Consider the following 11840-nt stretch of genomic DNA (forward strand, 5'->3'; position numbering starts at 1 on the left):
TAATAATAAAAAATACTTTAAAATTTAGGTGACGTGTTACTAACTTGCAAACCTGTAAATTGGCCTAATTAATGAAATTGGTTAGTTTAGGGGCCTAATTGTTATTATTATTATTATTTTTTTTTTGTTCAGTGGCCTAATTGTATTCAGGGCCGGATTTTAGGCTGTGCAAGCTGGGCTACCGCACAGGACCCCCAACTTTAGAGGGGCCCCAAATTTTAAAGGTTTAATATTTAATTTTTACCTAGCTAGTTTATAAATAAAAATTAAAAGTTTTTAATTAAACTTAAAAGGTTCCATGAAGAGATGGTAAGAATGTGTATTTGTTGTATTTTAACTTGGAGGTCAAAGGTTCGAAACTTACATGTATTAATTTTAAAAATTGTGATTTTGGTAGGGCCACATTTATTTACTAGAACAGGGCCATCAAAATTTAAAATACGGCCCTGATTGTATTATTGTGTGTAGTTCGATGGCCTATTTGACCCTTATTCTTTTAATTTATATCTCTTCAAATACTTTCAGGTCGGGAGGTGAGGGTCAATATTAAAGTTAAGGATTCAGCCTTTTAATCAAGATTATGAACTTAATTATCCAAACTTCATCAGTTACGTTACAATTGCACCACACGTAACGGATACGATCTAAAAGGAGAAAATAAAAGAAACTAATTTCTAGAGAGAACACGTTTACTGGTTTCGTCTTGGACTTTAATAGGAAGAATCAAGACGACAAAAACGACAAAACAAAAAAGGAAAAGTCATACATAGAGCTGGATTCGTTTGACAGATATTTCTTTTCTTCTTGGCCATTTGTAAAGAATTAGATTATCTTATGCTTAGATGGCATATAGTGACTTCTTCCATATGAAAGGTCATAAAAAAATATGTTTGAACAGATACTAAAATGTAATAGACCAGAGTCACTAGCATTCAAAAAAAAATGTTACAATATAATGTAATTTAAAAGTAATTAATCGATAAACATATTATAATTAATGTCTTAACCATTAATAATAATAATAATACCTGAAATAAATGAAAATAAAGCATCATTTATATTCACATTTTAGTGGAAAACTATAATGACATTGTCACTTTTAAGCTTTACTCCATAATTATTAATTTTAATTTGTTATTGTTCTTCTCAAAAGGTTGAGTCCTCAACCTCGGCCCGACAGAGCATCTGGGAAGATGTAAATCATGGTAATTCAGCTGAACCATAGAGGCTAGATCTTTGTTTACTGCGCACAAGAAGTTCCCCTCACTTTGAAAGGTTGCTCCTACACTGCCACTGGTGAAACTCGATCCCTGATCATTCTTCCCAAACTTTACCCCTCTGACCAAGTGAACTGCCCATGCGAGCTTAATTTGTTATTGTTTGCAGAGAAGCTTGGAGGGTCAAATTGAATTTTTTTACATATACACTATCAAAATATGATATGTTGTTGGAGGTTATATAGATATAAAGAAATAGTAGTAGAGTTTTGATATAGTAGTAAAGTTTAATGCTAACAATTAGTACCAGAGTAAGTCAAAAAAATGGTGCATGTGAAATTGGTAAATGGTGGGAGGAGATTATGCATTGAAGCTTAAAATACCTCATAGGATTAAGATTATTATTTGTAATTAATTGACTAATAAGCTAAGATCGATAAATAAGCATCAAATTGACATCGATGGGAGGACCAATTTCACTATCAAAAATAAAGCCAAAAATGTTTGGGGATCAAAATTAGTGATTCAAGGTGTAGGGTTTCGACACGTTAAGAAGGATAATATGGAACTTTAAGGGTGGGGAGTGGGTGGGAGAGTATCAAACAATCATCATATCGACCGGCCGCCCCATTACTTTAGCTATCTAGTCACTTTCCTTGATTGCTCATCACTACTTTTTTTTCAAATGGCAATTGCAGTAGATGAGGGATGTGTGTTGAGGGATGGTTTGGACCCTTCTACTTGTTTCTCACTTTATTTCTCTCCATGCATTCTTCAACCGAACTTGCACCATCCTGCCAGCTTCACTCATCATATGCCATGCCAAAAAATAAACCTTCCACTTCCGCATCTACAACTTGTTAGAAATTTTTAGCGAAGATAACATTTTAAGTGGCTATTTTTTGTTACAGATATGTGTGGATCCATTTTTAATTTGGGTCCAATCAAAATGAATTTGGATTTTTTGAAGTGAGACAAAGAAATCGATATATTGTACTCTCAAAATCTTGGATAATGGATAAATGAGAAATTGATTTTCAAAATAGACCTATTTGAGTTAGAAAATGAAGATGGAAAAGTTTAGAAGTAGCATTTGTCCCATGTTTAATTGGCAAGTGGGTTTGCACAATTGCACTAGTCTATATACAATTTCCTTTTAAGAGTTTGAATTGAATAGCATAAAGGCTTTCTGTCGCACGCAAAGTGGTGTAAATCAAATCTCAAAATGAGTCCAAAAAAGGTTTCACTGTACTCATGTGTACCCATGCTAATTTTGAGAAAAATTTTTCAACTGTGCTGACAGTGGCGGGGCCAGAAAGTCGGGGTTGGGGGGGGCAAATTTATAGAGAAAATTTATCATCTTAGTCGATATTAGTACCAACCACACAATATTATTATATATATACCATATATATGACTGTGACAATTATTATTGATAATTATTTTTAATTTTTAATTATATTATGTGCAATAATATATGAAATATATAATTATATGAGTACGATCGTTAAGATTGTCAAACATCACTTTTGAATTTTTCACATAACACAAAAATTATACAATAGTAAAAAATAGAAAAAATTACACTTCTAATCACTAAGTTATAGGATAATTGAAGAATTCATAATTATTAGTCGTGCTTACTTTTCGTCCCTAAAATATACTCCGTAATTGATGTGCAAATTCGTCCCTTTACTAACAAACAATCATCATATCGAACGAAAATTTACTCAATTTGCAACAAACAATATACTCCGCCCCTGTGTGCTGATATCCACTTGGGGACGAGAAGTGATCCACCTAAAGGTGGAATTAATGGTTTCCTGGCAACATCCCGGGAAGTTGACAGTTACCTTCTAAGTCGATACTGCAAACTACTTCGCGGTGGTAACCTGAAAATGTGTTAATTATGATTCGTAGGAATTATTTTTTTTATTAATTTCAATTTATTTTAAGAATCAATGTTTGTAACCGTTGTGTTAATTTTAAGATTAATTGCCAGTTTCAAAGGTTACAAATCTGATTTTATTTCAGATGTTAATGTCATTGTTTATTGTTATTTGATGGGTGTTAGATTGTACTACTTTTATGGTGCATTTATTCGCCAAATTTGGATTAAAATTGCTTATTGTGTGCTTAAAATGACTAAATATGTGATAAAGTGTGAAGAGGAACTAAATTCTACAATTTTTGTGTTTTGAAGGTAAAAAGGGCAATTTGGAGCTCAAGTTGATGTGTTTGAAGGCATATTTGCACGAATGTATGTTTTGAGGGTTGTGAGAGGTCAAAAAAGTATAAAAAGAATGAGTTAGAAGTATCATTGCACGACCTAAGAACCCAAAAGAGCAAAGGAAATGAAGAAAAGTGAATTTTAATTAGAGTGAAGATCAAGCATTACAAGGCCCGTTACGCGGTAACACCCCTCGTAATAGCTGAATTTTTACTGTGTTTCTCTATAAAGTGACGTCTTGATATTTTAATCATATCTCGGCATAGAAATGTCCAAATTAAGTGGTTTTTCAATCAATACCGAGAAGCTAAGTGATTTTGCACTTCTCGGTGAGTAACCTTTCAAGTTTCACCTTTCGGTCTACCATTCTAAAAATGTGTTTATTTTGATCCATAGGAATTAATTCGTATTAATTTCAATTTATTTTAAGAATTAACATTTGTAACAACTAACTAGAATCGTTATATCGTACACCAGGGCGCACAATGAAAAATTCCATGTTTCGTATGTACAGAATTGTAGAGTAGAATACACATAAACTCCTAACATAATACACATAATCTAACATAATACATAATACACATAAACTCTTAACGTAATACACATAAACTCTTACACATAATACACATAAACTCTTAACATAATGCACATGAACTCTTAAGATAATACACATAAACTCTTAACATAATACACATAAACTCTTAATTGACATAATACACATAAAAACAAAAAAAAAATAAAACTGTAACGGGATTGGACGGACCGTCGCGTCAACTTCCCCAACTTATAGAAACGACGTCGTTTTGAGTCAGGACGCACAATGCATTGTGCACCCTGGTACACGATATAATTTGCCAATTAACTATATTAATTTCCAAATTAAATTTTCAGTTTCGAAGTATACAAGTCTAATTTTATTTCAGATTTTAATGTCATTATTTATTGCTATTTATTTTTTCATCTCCTATAAATACCTTAGTCTTGGGAAAATTGTTTATTGTTGATTTTAAAACATAAAAACTCTTTGAATTTCCTCCCTCTCTCTCTTGAAAAACTTTTTCTTTAAAAAATTTCTACTAACACTTCTAAAAAATACCAAGTGCTCTCCTTGTCTTCAAGTTCGCCAAGAGTAACATAGCTTGAGTGTTCAACTATGTTATTCTAATCCATCTTATCCTGGGAGATTAATGCTACAACGCTCCTAGCACCATTGGGAGGTAGCGAATCAGTTTTAAGGTAAGTGTGTGTTACACATGTTGGGGAAAATAGCAACGTCAACGCACGATCTAGAAGCCTTTTAAGAAGCACGGACACTATTGGTGTATGGTTGAAAGGAAATCTGTGCCGTGTTACAATAACACTACCTTAAAAGCGTTATTTGCCCGGTAACGGTGCAGTTAGAACCCTGACATGCTTTTGACAGGCTACACAGACCTACTACGGATAGCTTGCACTAGCAATCACGTAGGCGAACCTCACTATTGCTCAGACTTTAATAGGCAAACACAAAATTATATATTATATATACATATTATATATATATATATATATATATATATATATATATATATATATATATATATATATATATATATTAGTCTCCACGGGAAGGAATGAAGAAGAAGATATCTTTGACTGTGTATTTCCTCAATAAAAAGTGTTGTTTATATAGTGAATTATACAACAACCTGCTAAGCTTTCAGCCATGCAAAAGCGCATGGGAGGGGAAAGAATTTGACACGTGTATCAACACCCAAAAACTTAGCTAGCTTTGAATGTTTCCAACAATCCCCCACACATTCAAAGTAGAAGACTTGAAAGGATAATGTCTGAGCAATAGAAATGAGTTGATCTTAATGTCAGTGTTCGAGAACTTGAACTGACACGTAGTGACACTGAGTAATTTTCTTCCCGGGAGTGATGTGAATCTTGAACTCACCGGTTAGATAAATTTTGAACTCGAATGCACACACCAACTCAAAAAGCAGGTCCTACAAAAGTCAAACTCTTTGACTTTTTATGAACACCCTTAGTATTAAAGAATGTTACGTCTGTCACAAAAATAGACTTCTACCTTGTCAAAGTCTATCACAACATAGACTTTTAACTCTGACAAGTCTTACCGCATTACAGATTTTTATGTCTTATCAAGTCTATCTCAATATAGACTTTTGACTCTATCAAGTGTAACTTAGTATAGACTACCATTAAAAGCTTATAGAGTAGTTAAAGACATAAATCAGTTGTAAGTCTTTCCTGTCTATCATAGACACTGTTATTTGCAATGCAAACGACAGTTTGTGTATCACAGTGTGGTGGAGGTGTTGGACACCCCCACAATTGCACGGTTATCGCCATTTTTCTTAGACACTCGGCTTCTTGGGATAACCCCATTATCTTTCATAAGAGGCAGTTAGCCCTTTTCCACTCAAGTTAGGGATCTCTTTAGGTCTATCTCAACATAGACCATCCCAATTGAGTATAAGGCAGCAAGAGCACTTTGTACTCATGTCATTATGCGGTGAATTCATTAGGTTTGTCTCAACAAAACCACCCTTTCTCAAAGAGTTATGAATTCATTAAGAGCTGTAGCTCAACCTCACAAGTACACACACTATCGGAATGGCCAACTAGTGTACTATTTTTTAACTCTTTTCATGGCTTCGTTTGACCACAGAAGTGGGATCCACCACGAATTCATTACCACATGGACTTTAAGTCCTTCCAATGAGTCAGCGACTATTCCTCATAATTAGCCCTCAAGTAAGTTGATTCTCTTGATCAAACTTACATGCATTTTGACGAGTACTTCGTTTACTCGTAAATAATCCCTTGAGATTTTCATGTTTAACATGAAACATCCTCTTTCATCATTATTCTCAATACCATATATAGAGAAACTTTTGATGAAAAAATATAAGGAGTTTATTAACCCCACAATGCAACACTTACAAATATTTTTGTCAAATGTATTTGATCTCTTACCCAAACTGATATTTGGTGCTCATCATTAGCTCCTTTGTAGACTGAGTTTTGTCGACTTGCTTTGTGGAAAATTAGAGAAGTTTCGCACTCTACTTGATACATGCTCAACAGTTGAATGTATTTCAACAAACTTGGTTATCTCAATTGATCACAATTACCCTTTAACTAGGAATTATAGGTATTTCAATATGACTCAACCAAGAGTTTAAATAATATATATACAAATGCTCATTGTTAGTAAGCCATAGAAATTATGTTGCCCACATGCTAAATCAAGTTGAATAGCATAATCACAAATTTCACATCATATTCTTATAAGAAATTAATCTCATACATAGGAATATATGTTTGAGCATATTTATTCGGAAATATCCCTCAACAATGAGATTTCAGAGTTGCCACTTGCACAATTTTTCATTCCCTTGAGAAAATTAAAACTCATATAAAGCATTCACATGATGCAGATCAATATTACTATTGAAGTACTTCAACAATTTCTATTGCAAGGCTTTGATTGTTCAACAACATATGAAAGTCAACCTCATTTCAGGTAAAGATCAAGTGGCGCTCTAACTAGCCTGCATGATTAACACCCTACTTCTTAAAAACTCCCAGGTCGAGTGGTGAAACCGAAGTTTACTTAAAAACCATCTTCCTAGACAGAGTGTTTAAGAATGATGACTTTTCCATGTTCTCACTAAATTACAATTGAAGCCTATGATATATGCTCTTATTTTTATACAAATAATTTTAGTAAAAAGTTTGAGCAATATCTATGCACGAATTATTTCAATCAATGTCATTAGTATTCAAAATACTAAAGAAATAAGTACTACTAAGCAATCAAAATCTAGACAGCTCAACTAGAATTCAATACTAAGACAATCATACTCCATGCGAACCCTTAGAACTAGAGCAAATATAGTTACTCAAAAATAACTACTTATTTAAAGAGATTCAATACTCATCTTGCTCTGTCAGATTGACTTTTGCTACGTTTGCCATTGTGATGGTAGCACTGGTGTGCTCGGTGTCCTTGCTTTCTGCATGTAAAACACCTTCCTTTAAACTTCTTGATTTTTCTACTCCTTTTGTTGTAGACAATTCTGACACTTTGATTTTCAGTTTCATTGGCACCGTACTTTTCTGACAGTGATTCCCAAATGACTTTTGCCAAGTCTTGTTTGACATAGATGTCGAACAAATCGTCATTCATTTGTGACAGAAGGTATCCCCTGGCTGCCACATTGTCATTTCTAAACTGCATCAGAGTTAGACCCGGTTCTTGACCCGGAATATAATCTATTTCAGGACTGCTTTCTCTCGATTCTTCACCCGGAGTGTAATCAGATTCATAGTTAGCTTTTGTAGCACCAAAGGGAGAGAACACTGTTGGAGTAGGTTCAGGTGCAACTGAATATAGCACGTAAACCAACTTTAATTGTTCAAAGAGGATAAGCATTCTTTGAGCCCACCTGCTGTAATTTTTCCCATCAAGCGCGGTGATTTTTAATAGATCCGGTATGACAGAAGGTGCCATAATGCTAAAGGTTGACTATTGCACGAATAACGCTTTTAACTGTTGGGGAAAATAGCAACATCAACACACGATCTAGAAGCCTTTTAAGAAGCACAGACACTATTGGTGTATGGTTGAAAGGAAATCTGTGCCGTGTTACAATAACACTACCTTAAAAGCGTTATTTGCCCGGTAACGGTGCACTTAGAACCCTGTCACGCTTTCGACAGGCTACACAGACCTACTACGGATAGCTTGCACTAGCAATCACGTAGGCGAACCTCAATATTGCTCAGACTTTAATAGGCAAACACAAAATTATATATATATATATATATATATATATATATATATATATATATATATATATATATATATATATATATATATATATATATATATATATATATATATATATATTAGTCTCCACGGGAAGGAATGAAGAAGAAGATATCTTTGAGTGTGTATTTCCTCAATAAAAAGTGTTGTTTATATAGTGAATTATACAACAACCTGCTAAGCTTTCAGCCATGCAAAAGCGCATGCGAGGGGAAAGAATTTGAGACGTGTATCAACACCCAAAAAGTTAGCTAGCTTTGAATGTTTCCAACAACACACAACTTGCATTTCCTTTATTTCGTTCTTTTGTTCATTGGATTTATATTTTAAAAATTCAAACCCGTTATTTTATTTATTTTTATAAAAAAAATTATCTTATTGATGTGAGCCTAATTGTACATGTTTCTAGTATTGGTTTAAATCTATTTGTGGGGTTTAAGTTCTTGAAAGTGTTACTTTAATTTCATATTCCATTGTTTTATCATTAAGTATGGTGTACACTTGTTCTGAATGTTTTACGGTGTTTGTTAGTGTTTTGAAACCATTGTAGGTCAATTGCAAAAGCAAGGGAAAATCTTGGACAAGTTTGGAGCCAAAGTGGACCAAAAGGCGCTTACATGGAAGATTCGACGCATCCAAAGTTTCCCGTAGCAATTTTGTTCGTGCGATCGAAGACTTGACGCGTCGAGAATTTCTAGTAGGTGTCCGAGGATTTCAGCCGAAGGCTCGACGCGACGAGCCTCAGCAACCGAGAAAACTACGCCTCGATTCGATGCGTAGAACGGTTGGGATGGGCCAGGTCCAGTTTTGCGCGGAAATTTCCTTTTTTGTCCTTCGCTTGGTCCCCTCTATAAAATCCCACCTTCCTCAACCCTAGAAGATGAATGCTGTGTTTTGGAGACAAGAAAGAGGAGAATTAATAGCTACAAGCTGCCTTGGGAAGAAAGAAGAAAGCTAGGGAGATCTGGGAGAATCACTTGGTCTATTCTTTACCCTCTTTGATTGCTTGTAAACTCTTTATAATTTTGCTATGAATTATATATTAGCCATGTGTGGCTAATATTTCTTAGAGATTCTTAGGTAAAAGTGTTTATGAACCTATGTGCCTGTGTTCTCAGATTCTTTAATATATTTATATTTGGGTTTATAACTTGTGTTGCAATTGTGATTCATATTGTTGATGCTTGTAATTAGTCGTCATAGTTACTTGTTTCATAGCTATCTTTGTGTCATAACGGGAGTTAGGCATAATTTAGAGCACACACAATTGCACTTAACTATTGCGCATTGGGAGATGACATATTGGTTAAGGAAGTTAATTCTTGATTATTGCACATCGGGAGATGGTAGTAGTTAGGAATTTTTTATGAATGCTTGTTCTTTCAATGTTGGGTGTTTATATCACGGGAGTGAATATTCACTTAGGTTAGAGATTACGGGAGTAACTTTTTCCCTTGTTTGCATTCTCACACTTATTTAAACCCAGATTTAATATTGTTCTTAAGATTTACACTAGGTGATTAAATACTTGAATCCCAAGAATCTCATTCTCTCTCTATTGTTTTCACAAACCTGCTACTTTGTTTTCTTTTAATTATTTTAATCAACCATCCATGATATTCATTAGGATTAGCTTCACAAGAATAAATTAGTAGCTAGTGCTTGATGCGCCCCGCTTCCCTGTGGATTGATAACCCGATACTCCGGGTAATTATTTGTTTGAGAAATATACCGCAATCAAATTGGCGCCGTTGCCGGGGAAGTGGCGTTTAAGTATTGACATTAGTGAAAGTTTATTCTATGAGTCTAATCCATTTATTTTATTTTATTTTATTTTTGCTAACCGATAACAAGTTTCTTCTGTTGAGTTGTGATCTTTTGATATAAGAACTTGGTGTTGCATGCGCACATGACCCTTGGGGAAAGAAAGATTATTGCCTCTGGACCTTGAGATCGAAAAGAGAGCCAAGTTTCTTAGAAAGCAGGGAAGGATGGCCTAGGTACAAAAGCAAATCAATTTGAAACTCAATGAGGGGGATGGTAATGGAATTAATCAACCACCACCCGCGGGGAGAACCATGTCTGACTACATTACTCCCGATGTTAAGGAGCATGATAGCATTAATGTTCTGGCTGTGGAGGCCAACAATTTCGAAACTTCTTTTCACTCTGGTTTTACCAAACAAAATGAGGTCATCGGCAAAGAAGCAATGAGACAGTCGTTGGCCTCAAAACCGGCCATCTTACACATGATCACTCCTAATCAATTTGGAGGGTCACTAACAGAGGATCCAAATGCTCATATCACAAAGTTCCTCCGTATATGTGGCACTTTCAAGATCAATGGAGTTCCTTAAGAAGCCATTAAGTTCCGACTTTTCCCTTTCTCATTAAGGGATAAAGCTCATGGTTGGCTCATCTCACTTCAAGCCAACCATTTTGTTATGTGGGATCAATTGCATAGGGAATTCATGAAAAAGTTCTACCTAATTTCCAAAACCCAAAAGATGAGGAGGGCAATCCATAATTTCAAGCAATTGGCCAGTAAATCTCTAACCGAGTCTTAGGAGAGATTTAAGGAGCTAAGAAGACAATGTCCACACCATGGGATTGAGAGTTGGGATTTAATGATTGGATTTTATGAAGGTTTGCTTGAAAATTCAAGGGTCTTAGTTGATACTTCTTCAGGTGGTTCATTCACAGTTTTGGAACCAACTCAAGCCGAAGAGCTATGGGAGAAGATTGCTATGAATGGATCAACATGGTACTTAGAAAGATCTTTTCAAAGACTAGTAGGAGGTATGCATGAGGTGGAGCAAATTTTTGTCTTGTCAGCTAAGATGGACAACATGGCTTCTATGGTATAAAAGCTAGCTCAACTCACTCTCAAAAATCAAAATGTGAGTTATGTTTCTACTCCTTCTACTCAAGTTTTGATGTGGGATCTTTGTGGTGGAGGACACAATTTGGGGGAATGCCTTAATGATGTGAATTCTCAATCTCCCATTATTAATTTGGTAGGATATAATAGGCCGCCACAACAATCCTTTCAACCTCAAGGGGACTATAATCCTAATTCCTCAAGAAATCATCCCGGTTTTTCGTGGAGCAATCCAATGGGGGCTGCAAATCCCTAACATTTTGTCAATAGAGGACCACCACCGAGTTATCAAGGGCAACAAAATTATACAGGAGCCCCACCACAAGAATTCCAAGGTATGCTTTCTCAACCAAGACCTCCTTTACCCGCTTTTGAAGCTCCACCTCCACCAAATTTGGAAGCTACGATGAACATGATGAGGTAGAGAAGCCCGTGAGAAGGTATGAACCACCATTGCCATTCCCTCAAAATTTTCAAAAACAAGTAAAGGATAGTAGATGGAAAAAGTTTTTGGATGTGGTAGAAAATTTGAAAGTTCCAATTCCTTTAATTTGCTTGGTTTGCTTTCTCAAGTTCCTTCTTAAGGAAAATTTTTGAGGGATATTCTTGCTAAGAAGAGAAAATTTGGGGATCATGAGATTTTCGCTATGACACAAGAGCACCGGGCCT

This window comes from Ipomoea nil, unplaced genomic scaffold (genome assembly GCF_001879475.1).
Source record: "Ipomoea nil cultivar Tokyo-kokei standard unplaced genomic scaffold, Asagao_1.1 scaffold2219, whole genome shotgun sequence".
Classification (NCBI taxonomy): Eukaryota; Viridiplantae; Streptophyta; class Magnoliopsida; order Solanales; family Convolvulaceae; genus Ipomoea; species Ipomoea nil.